This window comes from Saccopteryx leptura, chromosome 6 (assembly GCF_036850995.1).
Source record: "Saccopteryx leptura isolate mSacLep1 chromosome 6, mSacLep1_pri_phased_curated, whole genome shotgun sequence".
In the NCBI taxonomy this organism is placed as follows: Eukaryota; Metazoa; Chordata; class Mammalia; order Chiroptera; family Emballonuridae; genus Saccopteryx; species Saccopteryx leptura.
The window spans coordinates 103,294,227-103,315,800 of NC_089508.1; the positions used below are offsets into that span (position 1 = coordinate 103,294,227).

At 37.2% G+C, this 21,574-nt stretch overlaps 1 protein-coding gene across 2 annotated transcripts in view; it reads left to right on the forward strand.

Annotated features, from left to right (window-relative positions):
• Window positions 1-21,574, forward strand: part of AKAP6 (A-kinase anchoring protein 6) — a 495,640-nt gene that overhangs the window by 82,146 nt on the left and 391,920 nt on the right. The window contains exon 1 of one of the 2 annotated variants that reach the window (XM_066344194.1): window positions 20,894-20,917. The exons of the other annotated variant lie outside the window; for it this stretch is intronic. The gene's annotated coding sequence lies outside the window, so the exon portion shown is untranslated. Of the gene's footprint in view, window positions 1-20,893; window positions 20,918-21,574 lie in introns of those variants that run through there. 2 annotated transcript variants of the gene reach the window in all.

Genomic DNA, 21,574 nt, shown 5'->3' on the forward strand with positions numbered 1-21,574 from the left:
AAAATTCCATGGAATTGGAATATATATATACTTAAGGAAGAGAAAAATTTCCATTTGAGTCTAGGATAATGAAGAGTTGTGACAAAAACGAGGGTTATGAGGAGTACAAATATATATTAGTCTGAGTCTTGGCAGAAAATAGTTGATATATACAAATTGGGTAATTTTCATAGAGTTTAAATAAAACAATTTATAAAGGTATGGGCAGAGTATAGCAAAATGACAAGGATAGTGCAGTATTCTTAGGCTTCTAAGGGATGAGAGTGGTGCCTGTCCACCCCTGAATCTGCACTGGCAAGAGGGGCAAGCAGATTGTAATCCACAGACAGAGAGACAGGGAGAGAATGAGGAGAATCAACTGTGTGGAGAGGTTCTCTGCTAGGAGCTTCGATTCTGGCTAAAGTCAAAGGATGGTGGGAAGGTAAACTGGCACAACCAATGTGGAAAACAGTACAGAGGTTCCACAAACACACAAACAAACAGAAAAACAAAACAAAACAAACTAAACTAAACTAAAACTAGAACTACCATATGACCTAGCAATCTCACTTTTGAGTATATACCCAAAGGAACTGACATCACTATCTTGTAGAGATATCTGTACCACCATGTTCATTGCAGCACTATTTACAATAACTAAGATACCAAACAACCTAAATGTCTGTCTATAGACGAAAGGATAAAAAAAATTGATATATCAGAACACTATACAGTGGAATATTATTCAGCCATAAAAAGAAGGAAATCTTATCATTTGTGACAACATGGACAATCCTGGAAGACTATATGCTAAGTGAAATAAGCCAGACAAAAACAATATTGTATGGTCTCTCTTATATGTGATAAAGAAAAAGAGAATAAAACAGTTGCCAAGGGCAGGGAGGTCAGGGAAATGGGGAGATGTTGGTCAGAGGGTACAAAGTTTCAGCTGTGCAAGATGAATTAATTTTCAAGATACAGCAGAGTGACTATAGTTAATATTACCATATTATATTTGAAACTTGATAAGAGAATAGATTTTAAGTATTCAGTCACACACACAAATAAAAGAAAAATATACGAAGTGATAGATAGTTTAGTTACCTCCACTGGAAGAATCATTTCATAATGTATACATATATGAGAACATCAGGTCCTGGTGGTGTACCCCTTAAATACATTCAGTGTTTATTTGTGCACCTTAGATGTATACAATGCTTATTTTATGTACCCTAAATATATATAATGTTTGTCAATCAATAAATAATAAAACTTTGGAAAAAACTCAAAGAATGTTGCCAGACTGGGGAGCATGTGAGGCAGAGAAGTGACAGACCCCAGTCTCGTTCTTTCTCACTCCTGATCTCCCCGCAGGGACACGCTCTCTCTGCTCCAAAGAGATGATGGTGTATGCAGCATTTCTGACACCCAGAACAGATCATTTTTAACACCCTTTCCACTGCCCATCTAGGACAAAATTCTTTTCCATAATCATGTAAATAATCGGTCATAATCACTGTTTTCTTGATTCATCCTTAAGTTTTACAATAAGTAGATTAACAATAAAAAAAGAATAAATTACAAAGCTAAAGTTATTTAAATTTGGCAAAAATCTTTCATGTATGATTTTAAATTTGCATTTATTGAACAGAAACATTATGGTTTTATGCTGATTTACTGTTTACACTACGGTTACTGTTTTAAATATTAAACATGTATTAAAAATTCCAGGTGGCAGCCCTGGCCGGTTGGCTCAGTGGTAGAACATCGGCCTGGTGTGCAGGAGTCTCGGGTTCGATTCCCGGCCAGGGCACACAGGAGAAGCGCCCATCTGCTTGTCTACCCCTCCCCCCCCTTCCTCTCTGTCTCTCTCTTCCCCTTCCGCAGCCAAGGCTCCATTGGAGCAAAGTTGGCCTGGGCACTGAGGATGGCTCCATGGCCTCTGCCTCAGGTGCTAGAATGGCCCTGGTTGCAACAGAGCAACGCCCCAGATGAGCAGAGCATTGCCCCCTGGTGGGCGTGCCTGGTGGATCCCGGTTGGGCGCATGCGGGAGTCTGTCTGACTGCCTCCCCGTTTCCAACTTCAGAAAAATACAAAAAAAAAAAAAAAAATTCCAGGTGGTCACACAGAATGGCAGAATTGATATAACTGAAGTTATGGCTCTTCCTCTTGACAATCACAATTCCCAATCTACTGTTTAAATAAGGGATGTGTAAGTACTCTGTGGGCTGGAGGCAACAAGTGGTCCTGTAGCAGGTTTCAATGATTCTGGACCCTTAGAACTTATTCTGGAGAGGAACGCCTATAGCTGGGTCTCTGAGTGTTGGGCTGACAGTATAGCTAGAAGCATGTTGAATTAATTTTCATGTTACAGTATTTTTAAACATGTATTTACAATTTTGTCAAAAAGATGAAAATGCCTAGGAATAAATTTAACCAAGCAGGTAAAAGACCTGTACTTGGAAAACTCTAAGACATTGAAGAAAGAAATTGAAGAAGATACAAATAAATGGAAGCATATTCTGTCCACATTAACGGGAGCAATTAAAATCATTAAAATGTTAATGCTATCTACAGATCCAATGCAATCTCTATTAAAACACCAATGGCATTTTTCACAGAACTAGAACAAATAATCCTAAAATTTATGTGGTTCTACAAAAGACCCAGAATAGTGAAAGCAATATTGAGAAAGAAGAACAAAGTTAAAGTAATCACACTACCTGATATCAAACTATACTACAAGCCTATAGTAATCATAACATCATGGTACTGACAAAAACAGACACATAAATCAGTGGAACAGAATAGAGACCTCAGAAATAAACCCACACCTATATGGTCAATTAGTATATGACATAGGAGGTAAGAATAAACATATGGTAAAGATGGTCTCTTCAATCAATGATGTTGGGAAAACTGGACTGATACATGGAGATAAGTGAAAATAGACCACTTGCTTACACCATATACAAAATAAAGTTATAACGAGTTGAAGACTTAACTGTAAAACCTGATACCATAAAACTCCTAGAAGAAAATGTAGGTAATAAAGTCTTTGGCATCACTTTTAGCAATATTTTTTTGGGTAAATCTCTTCAAGGAAACAAAAGAAAAAAAATAAACAAATGGGATTATATCAAACTCAAAGTTTTTGCACAGCAAAGGAAACCATCAACAACAAAAAAGTCTACTGCATGGGAGAACATATTCACCAAGGCCAGATCTGCTAGGGGTTAATATCATATATATATATATATATATATATATATATATATATATATGGAACTAGTAAGGGGTTAATATCCAATATATATAAGGAACTCATACAACTTAACATCAAAATAAACAAACAACGTGATTAAAAATGGGCAGAGGACCTGAATAGACAGTTCTCCCAAGAGGACATACAGAAGGCTAATAGATATATGAAAAGATGCTCAACTTCACTGTATCAGGAAAATGCACATTAAAACCCCAATGAGATATCACCTCATGCCTGTCAGAATCGCTATCATCAATAAATCAACAAACAAGTGTTGGCGAGCATGTGGAAAGGAGCTCTCCTGCATTATCGAAGGGAATGTAAATTAGTGCAGCCACTATAGAAAACAGCTTGAAAGTTGCTCAAAAAATTAAAATAAATAAATAAATAATATGACCCAGCAGTTCCACTTCTGGGTGTTTATCTGAAGAAATCCAAAACATTAATTTAAAACAGTAATTTAGGCCCTGGCTGGTTGGCTCAGTGGTAGAGCGTTGACCCAGCATATGGAAGTCCTGGGTTCAATTCCTGGTCAGGGCACACAGGAGAAGCACCAATCTGCTTCTCCACCCTTCCCCCTCTCATTTCTCTCTGTCTCTCTTCTCCTCCCACAGCCAAGGCTCCACTGGACCAAAGTTGGCCCTGGCGCTGAGGGTGGCTACGTGGCCTCCGCCTCAGGTGCTAGAATGGCTCAGTTGCAGGGGAGCAACGCCCCCTGGTGGGCATACTGGGTGGATCCCGGTCGGGTGCATGCAGGAGTCTGTCTCTCTGCCTCCCTGCTTCTCACTTCAGAAAAATACAGAAAAACCCCCAAACAGTAACATATGCACCCACCATACTCATTTCAGTGTTATTTACAATATACAAGGTATGGAGGCACCCAAATAGCCATCAATAGGCAAATGGATAAACAAGTGATTATACACACATATACACACACACTAGCATATTACTCAGCCATAAAAAATAACAAAATCTTTTTTTAAATTTTCTTTTAAAAAAAATTTATAGATTTTTTTTTTTTTTAAGAGAGAGAGAAGAAGGGTGAGTAGATGGGGGGAGAGAAGAACATTCATCTGTTTTTGTATGTGCCCTGGCTGGGGATCAAACCCATATCCAGGATGATGCTCTAACCAACCGAGCTCTCTGGCCAGGGCCTGTGTGATCCTATGGACCCTTGTCACCCTATTAAAGTTAATTTTTTAATTTAAAAAATGAGAGGGACATGTCTAAAAAAACCATAGGAGTCAGTCAAAAAGGTTTCCACTGGCCGAATCTGAGACAATTTGAGCTTCAAAATAATGAGATTAATAAATTTTAATTCATTAAGTTAAAACATCTGTGAGTCCACCCTCACAGCAAACAAATGTAATAGAAGAGAATACCAACTAATAAATCTAAGACGAATGATAGCATTAGAAAATAGCCATTTGCAACCATTTTAACTCTTAGACAAGAATCATCAGTGGAAGATAAAATCAGTGGGTAAGAATTTGTTGAGAACTAGAATATTTACAGTTCTTAAAGGTATCTCTCCACGAGTTACTCTTTGATTGCAAAGGAAAAACAGGAACTTTACTATCGAGTAACCTGGTGGAACCACCCTAACTATTTATGTAATTAATCATAGTTAATATTGCCAACAATTGGACAAATCAGTATCGTGTGCTCCCTGATACAATACACAACCTCGTTTACATACTGTACTTGAAAAAATGTATAATCTAAGTCTACTCATAAGGAAATATTAGACAAACCCAAATTGAGGCACTTTTACAAAGGAAATTGCTGGTACTATTAATAAATATTAATGATGTGAAAGACAAAGAAAGTTTGATTCTGGACCAGAAAAATAAAAATTGCTATAAAAGGGCATTTTGGAGACAATTAGCAAAATTTAAATAAATTCTATAGATCAGAAAAAATATAGAATGAAATCTTGCCATGACAGCATGGATGGACCTAGAGGGTATTTGCTAAGTGAAATAAGTCAGACAGGGAAGGACTAATATTGTACCATATGGAATCCAAAACAAAATAAGTGAACAAACAAAACAGAAACACATTTACAGATACAGAGAACAAATTAATGGTCACCAGATGGAAGGGGAATGGGTGAAAAAGGGATTAAGAAGTACAAATTGCCAGTTGTAGAAAGAGTCACGGGATGTCCAGCTTAGGGAGTAGTCAACAAAATTGTAATGATGTATGATGTCAGACGGTACTAGAATTATTGGGATGACTACTGTATAAGGTATATAAATGTCTTAGCACTATGCTATATACCTGGTACCAATCTAAGGTTAAATGTCAAGTGTAATTGGAAAATCAATTAATGTAACCCCCCCAAAAAACAATGATGCATTAATAAGAAATGCATTTAAATGCACAGACATAGCAGGAGATCTATAAAATTTCTTGATTGGGCAGCACAAGTTAATGCATCACTGATCTCCAATGTAATAAAATTTGATATGAGCCCATTTCAAAAAAAGAAAAATGCTTCCTAGAGCTTTCAGGAAATGCCATCCTGGGATCATTTTGTACCATCCTCTATGCATATTCTCCTTCTCTGGGAGTCTCCACCCCTCTCCCAAATGTCTCCTGTTCATCTGCCTTCCTTTTCTTGCTTCTATGAGTTTAAAGAACATGGTTGTTCCTTTGGCCTTCTTGCCTTTCTTCTCCTCACTCCTTTCTTGGCTACCTCTGTTTTATTCTTTTTTTCTTCACTGGACCAGGCATAAATTTTTTTTTTGAGGGGTGGCACTTTTAGTAATCTATGGAAAAGGTTGTTAAAGGCTTCATGTCAAATGTTCAGTTGCTTGGTAACTCAACCAACGTCCTGCCAAGTTTATGTTCAGAGAATTATGCAAAACATTTAGTCCCACCCACTGTGTTCAGTCCTGGGCAGCATCTGTTCACCGGCCCAACGATGTCTGAGGAGACCCCCACACAGGCCCAGAGAGGAGCCTCCGCCCCCACGGAGCATCAAGGGTGCAGGCAGAGGCTGACCCTCTCCAGCCAGGCCTAAGAGCCACTGGGGAGTCTGGCTTGTCCAGATGTGCAGACACCTTTGAAGAGCAACATAAACTGAATAATCACTGCATGTTCGTGAGGTAGTTTGAAGTTTTTCTACTTCTTCCTTTGGTTTACTTTATGATCTCTCATTCTCATTTCATTTTCTAGTGATTTGCAGGAAACCCATAGTCTTAGACTCAGACTCTCTAACAAATGGTACCAGGTAACCTCAGAGCAATATCATAGAATTCATTCTTGTTGTAAGCCACCACAAACACACAAAATCCCTTAGGATTCTGGGTTTGTAGATACTGACCAGAAGGAAACAAGGCTTCCATAGTGGTAGGTAGAATGAATCCAGGTAAAATATTTGGTTTTAATGCCTGTTAGGAGCTGAAGCTCCAGAAAAACACCCTTTGGTCCTGCAAAAAGTTCTTTGCTCGACTGTAGATGACATTTACTGCCTAATGATGTGCAGAAAATTTCCATAAAGGTAGGCTCCTGGGCAGTGTCAGGAACCTCTGTTACCCACACAACTCCTCGGTCTTGTAACTCCCCCAAATTGTAACACTGTGGAGATGGAAAACTTCTTGGAGCTGGGAAAGCCACAGCATGAATAAAAATTAGTGTTTGGTAGACCAAGCGAGGGGCGGGGAGGGTGGGGGAGCAGGGCCTTCTTCAAGACTGGCTGCCTGGGAGCCAGGATTATTCAAGTAGAAATGATCTGGGAAGGAGGGGAAAGAACAAGTCTATAGAAGGGCACAATAAAAATTTTAATGAGTCTTCAAATGTTGTATTACTTAGTAAAACTAGTTGTTGAATCATTTATAAATTAAGCTGAAATGATTGACATGAGTTGGGCTAAATCTTAAAAATGTTACAATAAAGGAAAAGGTCTCAGATTAGCAACAATATTTATACTAATAAGTATTCAGTGTTCAGAGTAACAGATAAGGTGTTTTTATGGTGATGATTTTAACTTTTGGGAGCTCATTTGATTTTTCATTTGAATGGATGAGATGTCTTTCGGAAGAAAACAAAAACTCAGGTATCTGTTGCACAGTTTCCTTAAGACTACAAGTAAACTGCATTAGACCTGATTTTAGCCTCTTTTCATAATCAGGTATATTAATTATGTCCCGTTGTAGTTTAAAATGATCTCCAAGTAAGTATGTATAGGGGAGGAGGATAATCTCTGTACAACTGCTCTCCTGGCCTTGGAGTAGAAATAAGGATCACTACCGGTGGATGGAGAGTGATGAAGGCTGGAGGCTCATGTTCATGGATAGGGTGATGCTGGTGACAGACTACATATGTGGGATGAGTAACTGACAAAGCCAATTAAGATAGTTTATAAAACCGGTCTAGTACAAAGATTTTCTTTCCTTTTGAAAATGCTAACTACCAAGTAGATTTGGCTAGCTTTCTAATTGATTCACAACAGATTCATTTTCTTTAAAAAGAAAAATTTCAGCCATTTATCCTTGGACATATTTCAGGAATCTTGCTTTTAACGGCAATTTCTTCCTGGGATGCGAGGTTGACAGAGAGCTCTGTGGGTTCCTCTCTACACTGGACTGTAAGTTTGGTTAGCAAAAAAGGGTGTTTGTTTTACATGCAAAATGTACTTCAGATGCAGATTAGCATAATAGCAAAGGTTTTCTTCCTCCTCTAATTTGAAACTGACATCAAAACTAGCAAACAAGGTGAAAGGTAATAAAATTTCAGATGTTCAAACTGTGGATATATCCTTAGGAAAATCCACCTGATCTACCCATCTCTCTTGTTCGTGTATGATGAGGTTTTTAAAAAGGTAATGATGATGATGATGATGATGATTATAACTCTCCCTTGAGTGAAAAACATCAAACTATTTGGAATTTTATAAAGTAACCACTAATTTATTTCCATTAGGTAGACAATATTAATAGTTTAAAAATATTTTTTAATTTTGTAATTCTTTTGGGATTTTTTAGGAAGTATTTTGTTTTAAGTTTAGATCTTATGAAATATAAAATAATTTTAATAGAGAGGTATTAAACCACATTATGCTTCCTAAGTGATTAACTGATGCAAGCACAAATTGCAAGTCGATTTATATTCACCTGTACATAATTTCAGTTAATGTCTGAGAAGCTGATTTTGAAGCTCTGAGTTTGTTGGGAGAGGCATGTCAACTGTGAGCCTAACTATAAGGCAGTGGTTTTTAGCCAGGGGTGATTTTTGTCCCCCAGGGAACATTTGGCAACATCTAAAGACATTTCTGATTGTCATAACTGAAAAGGTGGGAATACTACTAACATTTGGTGGGTAGAGACCACAGATGCTGCTAAACGTCCTATAATGCACAGGACAACCCCTCACAACAAAGAATTATCTGGCCAAAAAGGTCAATAGTGTCAAGGTTAAGATATCCCACTGTAGGATGATATGTGCTGTTTACTGATGGGATATCTTCCCCCAACAATATCTTTAGGCCTTTCCTTTAGATCTGATCAGATTCTAACCTCCTGACTAAAGGGTCAAGGTTATGTTGATAGCATTCTGGGTTCTAAGTGGAAGAACAGATGAGATCTAAGCATTCAATAGGTATATTTGACCTCATTTCCCAGTTTAGGGAAAGGTGCCCCTGCCTTCAATTGTGTTTGGCATTTTCTAGTCCAGAGACTTCATTTTACTTTCTCCAGAGAGAGGCAAACTCCCAAGAGAGGGAATCTGGGGATTCTAGCAGCTTTGTAAATTGACTTTCAGACAATTATTCTATTTTTATTCCCACTTCCAGGGGAATACGATGTCGTCAGTTGTGGGGCATTTGGGACCCTCCATCCATAAACTGAGTTGGCTCTGTTTCCTCACTGCCAGCTTTAGCGCTCCCAGATCTGCTAAATCAGTTATTTCCTGCCCATTTGTATTTTGGTTTCCCAAATTCTCTTCCCATTTTTATATCTCTTACTCTGTTTTTTCTTATGTTTTGTTTGTTTGTCTTGTGATATTTTTGTGGGGTTTTGAGAAGGGGCTAAGGCTAATGAGAGTATTTGACTTTCTACCTTTATAGAACCATAAAATAATTTTTCTTCTCTAGTATGTTTTTGTAATACTGGCTGCTCCAGTTGCCTGCTAACACCAGGAAATGGCTTTTCTTTCATTGTTAAGAACATAGATTTATTGGGTATCTTGTTTTTTGTGAGATAAGGTCCAGATTGAGTGTTACCTCAATAGTTTCTGTTGTTACTAGAAACAACACAAAATAAAACATTTCCCAGTATTATTTTTAACCTCTGTATTTTTTCTCTTTAACTATTTTATAGCCACTTACTTAATATGTAACATACAATTTTCTCCCACAGTATTGATATAAAGCCTTCATTGCCTCACTAATTGCATCATTCATGGACTTATACTCTCACTCATTCCCTGACTCATTCACATGTTCAGTACGTGTTAGCAATAGGCCTGCTGTATAGAAAGGCTCTGAATGAAACAATATGTAGGATGCAAGAAGTTTACAATCCTCTTTGCATCTTTTGGAACTAAATGACATGACATGACATGACATGTTTTCATGACAAGGTGGCATACCTCGTAATCTGTGTACATAATGGTAACAGAATACCACTGTCCCCTTTTATACCATCAACTTTGAAAGGAATCGTTGGGCAAGACTATGCATAAAGTAATATGCCATTAATATTTAGGGACTCCACTTTGTCAGACGTCATAACCAAAGGAAAATTACTGCTTATTTTCCTTTGTGGCTTTACTGAGTCCTTAGGAGATAAAGCTAAAAACTCATTGCTGAATACTGGAAAGGAGCTTCCAGTGTTCACATTCTTCAAGTCACTAGGAAATAATTTCTCTAAAATGAATCAACATATGCCAGTGTGTCCAAAAGCACAGTAGATCTTCAATGATACACGGCAGAGATGATGGTGTCAGCAACCTGCCTTGGTCTAGTCCTATACTTCTTAAGAAATACAGATGCCGTTGGTTAAAGAAAAAAGATGGTAGGATGGGCTGAGAGTAGGTGTAGACAGTGCACTTTTGTTTGTCTTAATAGTGACTTTGGAGGTTATTATTGTAAACAAGGCATCAAGCCTATACTTGCCATTCTACACAGTGTCTCCTAGATTTCTACTGGGAAGCCTGTCCAGGTCCTTACAGATATACTACTTTAAATTGTCTGTCTGTCTGTCTTTTTAACAGCTTCTGTCCTGACCTCCCAAAGATAATATAAGAATAACATTGAACAAATGAGGCAATGGTCATAGGGACTAAAAACAAAAATTTCCAGGGCAAGTCATTCTTAAGTTCTTATAATATGCATCGGGGGGGGGGGGGGGGGGGCAACCACACAGCCATTGAACCACAAATTTCTCCATTGTTTTCTGCCCCAACTCATCCCCAAAATATAACTCAAGGTGAAGTTCCCTGCCAGCATGCTCTCTGCTGAATTCACCACAGCTTTTAGCACAATGTCTTGATGGGAAAAGAAACTCTTCAGACATTTCTTCACTGACTGATGGGTGAATCCAAACTGCAAGAACCATTGTTAGATTTCTATGTCCCTAAGGAGCGCAGCCTCCTCGTCATGTGTGGGGTGTGCCTTTATTGATTTTGTCACAGGAAGAAGGTTGAATTCAAAGTGGAGACCTAAACTGACAGGTCTCTGCAGAACATAAAAGGGAAAACTTGGACACCGAGCACCAACAATGCCAGTGTCAGAAATCAGCCATAGATTTGGGTAGCCAGTATCTAGAATGCCAGATGAAGGTCCCAGTCCAAAACTAAGAAAAGGTTGAAAGGGACATAAGCTTATCAAAAGTGGAATGAGAAATACAGAGTTGAAACTGAAAGGTAAATCAAACGGGAAAGGAGGTATGACTTGCAGTCCTTCCTTTCTTCGATGCTGGTTGAGTGAGACTGGGAGAGCCAGGTGCTCAGGAGCAGGGACTGCTGAAGTCGAAGGGCCAGGAGGCAGAGTAGGAAAAGCGTTTTGCTTTTGAATACATGAGGCCTAGATTCCACACTCTTCTTGTGTACAAAGATTACTTGGAGTTTTTTAGAACAGTGTTCCCCAAAGTATCCCAAGTAGCCCTAGTTCTGTTAATGCAGAAAAAATGTTTGGAAAACATTGGATTAAACAAAAATAAAAGTTTCTGAAGACTCCTAGGAGCTAATGTGTGCTGTCTCTCCTGTAGAGTAAATGCATAAGCACTGTTTCCCAGAGGTGTTTAATCTCCAAACCTTTTCTTATGAGTACTTCACAGAGCCAGTATTATGTGGGCCACATTCGGGGAAATGAGGCTCGGTCTGCTATCAGTGTTCACGTAGAATCTCCACAACTTCTGTTAGGAACATTCTATTCTTCTGGCTGTCAGAGCTCACCATGTAAAAAATTTCAGCTGAATGAATATATTGATATATTTTATCATTATTCGTTATTTATTAAGATGGCTCAAAGAATTGAGAAAATTTTGAACCTCTTTCACTTTATAGCCATGTTACAAGGAGAGAGTGATCAAAGTGAAATTTCTGGTAAGTTCAGATTTCTATTTAGCTTTGCTCTGTGGAGCAAATGATCTCAAATAATTTACCAGACTAATCTAGTCACCGAGTTAAACTTATCTTTGTTCTGATAACTAAATTTGGATGTAAGTTTAGTTTGAAGCAGAAGTAATTATTGTATTTATTACTAACCCTCTTTGCCCAGTTCAGTTTTAAATAGAATTGATCTAATTACAACCTATGAATGAGATTTTAAAAAAATTTCTAAGTATTTCATGGACACAGAAATATCTGGTGATGTTGGGGAAAGAAGTAAAAGACAAGAAGGAAGGGTTAAATCTGCACGATGATGAATTTTTTGAGAGTTGTAATGCAAGATACAGGCAAAGAAGACACTCTATTAGCAATTGGAAGATGTCACCCTGCAGGGTTATTGTATGGAATGCACATGCACTTCCTAAAGTTATCAGTGTAATGATTTTTGTGTGAGCCCACACTGTGTGTACCCTAGTGCCTTAACTGAGCATATACACAATAGGTTTTAAGAATTGCCTTTTATGTTAAGACTTGTAAATTTTTTGCCTAGTTTTGAAAAATAAAAATTAGTGTTATTAATTCAAGTGACTGCTTCATAGTCTGAACCCAAGATGCTATTTTAAAATGTTTTGCCCTTATAAATATAAATACTTTAACTGTTATGCCCTCATAAAGAGAAATGTTTTAAAGCACTGTTAAGTTACAGTGTTTTACTTGTGTTTGCCTCACAAGTAAACTGAGTTTATATTATAACTGAGAGTCTGTTATAATATAAACCTTGCTATACATATATATATATGTATTCATATATATATGAATCTTGTCATATTAGAATAGGGTTAAAATATAAATGTAAATATTAAAGGTTTTAAGAACCCAGTGAAATGATTGGCAAATATCTTTTTTTTTTTTTGTAATAGACCAAGAAACTTAGTTTAAAAGAACAGAGGCTTGACCCAGCAGGATATTTTCTCATCTGTGTCTCTGGAGATCCCGAAAGGCCTTCGTATTAGTCATTCACTCCTTACCAACCACAGTCTATGAGCAGGCTTGTTGGCACAGGGACCAGGCAGGAGAAACTCCCATCTACATCCCCAAAGACCCTGAAGGACCATATTAGTGACTCCAGCTTCTTCACAGCCTTGGTCTGTCAGTCTTCCAGCAGTTCTGGGGGCCCAGGGACCCAATGGGAGACACCAGAAGATCCTAAAAGGGCCCTGCAGTTGGCTCCAGCCCCTGTAGTCACAGTTAGGGACCCAGGGACCAGTCCAGCCTGCTCGGGGACCTGGCAGGAGACATGCCTATCCTGCCTCCAGAGCCAGGTGGCAGGCCTCAATCTTGGGCTCTGGAACATGAAATAGCCATGGTCAGGGCCAGTCCTACTCACCCAGGGACCCATCCAGTGATCAGACTGTGGTTGTCCCAGGATCCTGGTAGGAGCAACATCTGTTGCACACCTGGTAATAGGACCTCTGTCTGAGGACACAGCTGTAGACCCTTGTTCCAACATCATTTACTGAACAAGGTACTAGAGGCAGTCTTATCCATCTAGTCTAGTCATACCTGCTGGATGGAGACCCTGGTAACAAGACTCCAACCACTGATTCTATTGCATAGCCAGCAGCAGCCTCATAATCAGCTCCAGTACAGTACAGTATAGTACAGTACAGTACAGTACAGCTGTGATTCTGGAGGTGAACCCATCAACCTGGGAAATAGACAAGAGGTTTTTTACTTGCTAGAAAAACTGGAAGTGCTTGTGCCTTCAAATGCACAGACCCCAGTGCAAGGCTACAGGGATCAGTAAAAATCAGGCAAATGTGACAACATCACAGGAGGCTAATAAAGCTCTAGTAACCAACCTCAAAGAAGTAGAGATCTACAATATGCCTGACAAAGAATTCAAAATAAGCTTAAAGAAAGTAAATGGAGAAAGAAAACACAGACAACTAAATGAAATCAAGAAAACAAGGTGTAAACAAAATGAGTTTCATAAAGAAATAGAAACCAAAAGAAAGATCCAAACAGAAGTAATGCCTTGAAGGCAAGACTTTCCCAGACTAACAAAAGCTAAGCAAATCCATTACCACTAGCTCTGCTTTACAAGAAATGCTCAAGAGAGGCCTTCAAGTTGAAATGAAGGAGCACTAACAGCATGAAAACATAAACTCCCCGGTAAGGTAAATAAATATACAGCCAAATTCAGATTCTAGTAATATGATGGTGGTATGTGAATCATTTTCATTTTTAGTATAAAAGGTGAAACAATAGTATTAAAAATAGCTATAGCTACAATAATTTGATAATGGATGCACAATATAAAAAGATAAAGTGTGACATCAATAGCATAAAATGTGAAGGGAAGAGAAAGCTTTCTAAGAGTTGGGTATTTTTTATGAGGTTGAAGGTAATTGTTATCAGCTTAAAATGCACTTATAAACATCTCTAATATGTTTTATTAAGCCACATGGTAACTACAACAAAAAAAACTTTTAATAGTTACACAAAAAATAAAGGAATTAAAGTATACCACTAAAAATATAAATCATAAAGATACTAAGAGAGGAAGAAAGCAACAAAGGAACAATTGTTCTACAGTCAGAAAACAATTAAGGAAATAGCAGTTATAAGTCCTTACATACCAATAATTACTTTAAACAAATAGATTAAATTCCCCAATCAAAATATGCAAAGTAGCTGGATGGATTAAAAACACAAGATCTAACAAGATCATGCAAAATGCTCACCTTAAATTCAAGGCTACATATAGGTAGAACGTGAGGGGATGGAAAAGATATTCCATGCAAATAGTAACTAAAAAAGAGCAGGAGTAATATATTCCTCTTTCTTATGAATCTGTCTTCTTTTAAATTTTCATGTTATTTCACACATTTTGGTGGAAGCAGAGAAAAATAACTATATTCTCTCAGCTGCTGGTGCTTTACATTATGTTAAAGGATGAAACAGAACAAAACTCTCTCCTTATAAACTCCAGCTTAATTAAAGGTCATTCAGAATGCACTTACTTTGAAAACTGCCAGCTGTACGTTAATGTAATATTCTTGATTAAGTCATAAGAAATGACATTTCTTGTTGAGGAAACTCATTCAAAGGATCTTGAGTATCCAAATCAATGTTTGAACCATACAGAACTACTAAAAATGATGAATCATGGCAAAGGGGACAATGAATAGAAGCTATGAAAGGAGAATTTGTCTGAGATTCATTGTATTTGGTTACAATGACTAAGTAAGACCAAAATAGCTGTGTCATGTGATGTGTGATACGATTGTGAAACATTAATTGAAAAATTATAAACTGATGATTTCTAGAGCCTGTTGGAGAAGGACCAATTGTTTCTGAGCGTCACACCAATTGTAACTATTGCTAACAAAACCAGATATAACAAATTAAAAAGCTAGGGACAGCTTTCAAGTATCTGACTGACTTTTGGATGACGGCCACTCCTGGATAATATTCACATGCTCCAATGATGACCACAGCTAGACTCGGTTAGTGGTAAGTGATAAAATCAAATGACTGGCTGGAGGGGTTTTACTTTCAATTTAGGCTTTAGCACTCTTATTGGACAGGGGAGAGATTATGGATTGGCCTATTGTAGTGATCAGCATCTTTTGTCCTTTATAATTATGTGATTTAGAGGAGCCCTTACATTTTTCTTTAAAACTGTTTTTCCATCTTTGCTGAAAGGAAGATCTGGCAAAGCATTCTGTAATACTCAATCTAATTTTCTAGTGTGGATGAAGGCTGTCCTAGGTTTATTTTAGAGAATTTTATATCATTAGCTCTTACTCAGCAGTTGCTATTATTGTTATTTATTTTATTAAGCAAGAGAATAATAATTTATTAAGAAAGACAAAAATTCAATGAAAATGAAGATGAATTTCTGCTATGTTGGTTTATCCCTCATGCTTTTATTGTCTACTTAGCATACACGGAACAAAAAATATTTATGTCCTTGTCCTATTAGCTGCTTTTCGGTAGAAAATATGAATTTTATTTTTCTTTGAAGGTTCATGATATATAACTTTTATTTGTTCCAGGAATTCTTTTTTAAAGTACAAATTCATGTCAGCACAAGTCATACTTTACCAGCCACCTTCAATTTAGATGGTTGATTAGGCAGAAGTGCTTTACAGTATTTAATTAACTCGATGCATTTTAAGTAAAATCATTGTAAAATATTTGAAATAATTGGATTCTACCTTACTGACATTGTTTCTTTGAAAAGCAGACATGCCAGACCTTTAATTATTCTTTCTGTAATAAACAGCATTCAGAGGGAGGATCTCTGATCACATCAGACCTTTGGAAAATAAGAGCCTTTGCTTTCTCCCATTGCTGTTTTTAATCTGACATCGGAATCTTGTAAAGAAAATCTTTTTTGCATGTTTGGGATGGTAGGGTGAGCAGGAAATACTAGTGAATAGGAAATAATGCTTTTGAAAATCCTGGTCTTTATGAGAGTTCATCACCCATAAAATGCTTTCTGTTTATGAAAGAATAGCAATGTGGGTAGTTATTTGATGTGTTCTCATGTTGCAGCATGAACAGTTAATTCAGACGTAACATTAGTTGAAAGATTTGGCTTAAGTTCACTATTGTGTTTCACCTTGATTTAGTTGTCTTTAAAAATAAAAGTTATTTACTCTAGAATATACCTATTTGTGGGACAAATAATAACCTTACCTTCAACTCGATCACTTAATCACCCGTGGCTTTCATAATGAGATCAGATTTAGTTTATGAAAACAGTTTTTTCTTAAAGGGATTATCTGAGTGAAAGAAATATTGAACTAAGTCACAGTGAGCATTTTGTATTAAAAAATACAGTCCAGTGTTTTAGGAGGAGAGTAGACACACTTTAAAACTTAGCGTTTTAATCAAATGTCCTCACTCAGTTTTGTGCCATACTGTCCCAAAAAGCAAACAAAAATAATCATTTTCATTGTCAAATAAGTTTGAGAATTAATGCACTTTCTATTCCTATTTCCTCTTTGGAGATGTTCAATGCTCCTGAGAGTATTAAAATCCTGTATTGCAAGATTAAAACGACAATTAATTTAATATGGATGTTTTAAAGTTCTATGTTTGTACACAAATAGTTAAGAATCAAGTAGTTCTGAGGTTTAAGAAAACAGCAGTAGTGGACTCTCTTCTTTTCCACTTCCTATTCTCCAGAGGCAACTACGTTTCATCTTTTAGCTGATTCTTTTGGTAACTACCTTCATTTTGAAACAATACAATAGTGGGACTACTTCCTGAGTATTTTTTATCTTTTCCTATTGACTTCTCATTATGAAAGATGAGAATTTAATTGGCTTGTTCCCCCACCCCATTTTTCTCACTCTCACAGGTGTGCATGTGTACATATGTGCACAAATACAAACCATCACTCCACCCCCAATTTCCTGTAGCATCCCTCTCTTACAGGGCTGCAAATGCACATGCTTGTACATACATAAACCCGCTCCCACTTTTCCTGTAAAAGTTGTGTGATTTGGATTATATCAATATTTATTATTTATTATTAAGAATAAGTATGCAATTTTTAGCTAAACCACATAGAATAATATAACTCCTCTTCTATTTTTGTGAAACTTTGTATTTTTTCTGGAGTTTATAATATATTTGCTCAGTTTTATATGTGTTTATCTCTAACTCAACCCCCACTTCTCCAACAGTTGAATAAACCTCTTTTAGGTAGCTATGTTCATTCATATCAGGTTTTCTCTATCAAAGTGGTATGTTTAATACAGTTGTTCTAAGAGTCTTGTGACCTGTCCCAGTGTAGACAAGATGCTTCCCTTGTCAGTACACAGTGGCTATCCTGAGAATTCACTTCCTCATCACCCTGGGGTCCTAGGTCTCCTGTTTTCTACTTCCCATTACTTGCTGTTTCTTGGTTCTCTCTCTGTGCTAGAATATCTAGAGAGACTCTGATATCATATAAAAAAAATGTTTGATGTTTGTTTTTGTATACAAAACATCTAAAATATCTAAAAATATTTTTATTCTGTCCTAACACTTGATTGTTTATCAATCTGTATTATTCTTGGTATGCAATTCTATACTAGATTTCTTTTTCCTTCTTAAAGGAAACAATTGTCTTCTAGCAGTCAGTGTCACTGTTATAGAAAACACCTCCTCTGTGTCTCCTCTGTTCTCAGTACTCTACCTCCTGCACTTTAGGTCACCAAATGAGTGGTGGTTTCTCCCACACCAGCCAATTCTCTACCTGAAGATAGTATCAAATCCCATAGTTTAAGAGCTCAGTCCCACAAGACTGTCTCCTTCCCTCTTCTCACTTTAGACACCAATTGCCAGCCCAGGTTGTTACCTGTGCATCTGAGCAACTGACTAGCTATAAGTTGATTTTCTCCTCAGGTTGGATTAACTTGTAGAACCACTCACAAAATGCAGAAAAAACAGTTTACATACTAGACTACCAGCTATTACAAAGGGTATTAAAGGACACAAATAAACAGCCAGATGAAGAGATACATGGGATAAGGTCTGGAAGGGTCCAGAGCACAGGAACTTCTGTCCCTGTGGAGTTTGGGGTGTATCGCCTTTCCAGCATGTGGATGCATTCTTGTTGATCGATCAAGAGGCTTTCTGCACCCTGTCCTTTTGAGTTTTTATGGTGGCTCCATTGAACAGGCATAAATGATCAAATCACTGGCAATTAGTGAATGATTAAACATCCAGACTCTCTCTTTTCCAGAGCTTGGGCTGTGGGACTAACAGTTTCAACCCTTTAACCTCAGTTTGTTCCCCTGGCAACCAGTCCCCATCCTTATAGGCTTTCCGGAACTCACTTCATTAGCATTAATCCTGGTATGGTTGGAAGGATCTTGTTATGAATAACAAGATTGTTCTTTCACCTTTATGGCTCTGGAACGATTTCAGGAATCAAGAACAAAAGACCAAATACTGCCTGACCAACATTTGTCAATAAGAGTACATAGGTTTCAGGTGAACATTTGAACTGTTGATTGTGTTGTGTGCCCATCACCCAAAGTCAAATCATTTTCCGTCCCTGTATATTTGTCCCTCTTTACTCCTTTCCCCACATTCCCACCTCACTCTTCCTTGGTAATCACTTCATTTTTATCTAGGTCCATGAGTCTCATTTTTATATCTCACCTATGTGTAAAATCATGTAGTTCTCAGTTCTTTGTGATTTACTTATTTCATTTCGTATAATGTTCTCTAGGTAAATCTATGTTGCTGTAATGACAATATGCCATCATTTCTTATGGCTGAGTAACATTCCATTATATACATCTTCTTTATCCAGTCCTCTATCGAGGACACTTTGGTTGTTTTCATGTCTTGACCACTGTGAATAATGCTGCAACAAACATGGGGGTGCATGTGTCTTTGTGTACCAATGTTTTCACATTTTTTTTTGGATAAATACTCTTTATTTTCTTAAGATATTTTACATATTTTCTTCTTTCTTTTTTCTTTTGCCTTAAGGAATTCTTATTTTTTAGCTGTTGAACCTCCTGGATTGGTAGCTAATTATCTTACCTTTTCTCTTCTAATTTTTGTTATCTTTTTGCTTTACTTTCTGTGAGATTTCCTCAACTTTATTTTTAGCCATTGTATTTAGATTTTTCCTCACTGCTATCATGTTTTTAATTCCCCAAAATTCTTTTTTGTTCTATAAATATTTCTTTTTTAAAATAACATTCTGTTCTTGTTTCATGGATGCAATATCTTATCTCTGATTTTTTTTTCACCAAATCATCTTTTTCTTTGCATAATATGTTTTCTTTTGGTTGAAGTTTTTGTTTGTTTACTTTATGCCTGTTCTCTATATTAGCGTTTTCCCTAAATCCCTGCTAATCCTTGACTGCCTGATCATATTTAGGAGTAGGAGACTAGAAAGCTAATTGAATGCTCTGAATGTGTGGGCAGGTCTATTTTACTGTGAATGACACTGTAAATTGATTAGGATGTGCTAATTTCAGTATCTTATCTTCTTAGACTGACTAGATTTACAGTGGGGATCTCTAGTCTCTTAACTGGAGGGTAAAGGCTTTGGAGAGCCAATTGGGCAAGAGGACTGGGGGGCCTCAGCGCTCAGAATGTCTGTGTTAACTCAATCCCCCTATTTAACAGGAACATCTATCATCAACTGTGCCCAATGTTCTTAAGTCCAGAGAACCTTTGATTGAGTCATTCTGGAGAACAAACTTCTAGTCTTCTATCAGAAGTGGGAGTGGAAGCAACCACATAGCAATACAGAATAAGGAAAAACTTAGAGTTCTGCTTTTGAAATATTTTTATACCAAAATTAATGTTCTCTATGCTCCTTTTGGCCTAGGAGGCCAAACTCAAGGTTAAGTGTATAGTCCTCCAAGACTGCCAAGTCTGCCCAAGACTTCTGACATTAGCTGTAAGTTCAGGGGTCCCCAGGGCTATCCTCACTTTGGACCAGCTGGCTATAAATTGGGGGTCCCCTCAGGCTCCCTCAGATTTGATAATTTGATAGAACAACTGATAGAACTCAGGAAAGTGCTATACTTATAGTTTTATTACAGCAAAAGGATGCAAGTCAGATCCAGCCAAAAAAAGAAATACATAGGGTAAAATCTGGCACTGAGAAAGTTCCAAACACAAAGCTTCCATGTCCTCAGAGATGCGTTACTTTCTTGTTATTGATGTGTGACAGTATTCATGGAATATTGCCACCCTGGGGAGTCAGCTTGAGCCTCACTGTCCATAGTTTTTTTTGGCTTTATTACTTAGGCATGCATGATTAAATGGTTGCTGTGTGGTTGCCCAAAGCCCCAGCCCTCTAATCCTGTGGTTGGTCTTTCTGCCTAGCTAGTCCTCATCCTGAGTGGCCAGTTTAACATAAACTGTGAGGTGTGGTCTGAGAGGCCCACTATGAATAACAAAATACTCTAATCAAGAAATCCTAAGGGTTTAGAGGTTAGCTCCCAGGAGCTGGAACAAAGGGCAGACTTCTCTTTAAGTTAAGTAAATTCTTCACTACACATTTTTCCTTCTCTACTTCCAGAGGTACCTGATTTCACCAACTTCAAAGTACTTAAAGGATCCTGAAGTAAAAGCAGGTTGGTTCTTTGCTTTCTGCACTGCTGGCTTGGGATTTAGCCTTCTTGAATCGGCCAAGGCATTTATTACTTATTCATGTTATTTCCAGCTTCCAAAAACATTGTAACTTCTCTCATCCTTGAATGTTTATATTAAACTCCAAGCCAAAATGTCATTTGCAGCGGTGTTAGTGGGGTTTCTGGAAGAAGCAGAATTAGAGACATATATTCAGTTAGCTATTTCTACCCGGAAGTCACCAAGCACTATTTCAATATATTTGTCAGTAGCAACTTTTTATAGAATACGTATTGACATCTGGTAAATAAGCACTGAATTAGCAAATATTTCTGTATTGCTGCATTAATACAGATAACTAGCTAATTTAGTCTTCAGAATCTTTAAAGGGCTCATTTTCTTTCTACTTTACATGTTGGGGTTACAAAAGATAAGTAGCTTTTTATCACTTATTGACTGGGGATGAGACTATGGGGATAGAGGAGGATCTTTTAACTTCAGTGTTATCTATTTTTACAATGTTTTAATTAATTTATATTACTTTTAAATTATTTAAAAATAATTTTAGAACAAGAAAAATGTAAAAACTTTGCATAAAAGGATCCTTAAAATTTTTCCACTTCAAATATAGGATGCTAAGGTTAATGGAGAACTAAAAATGG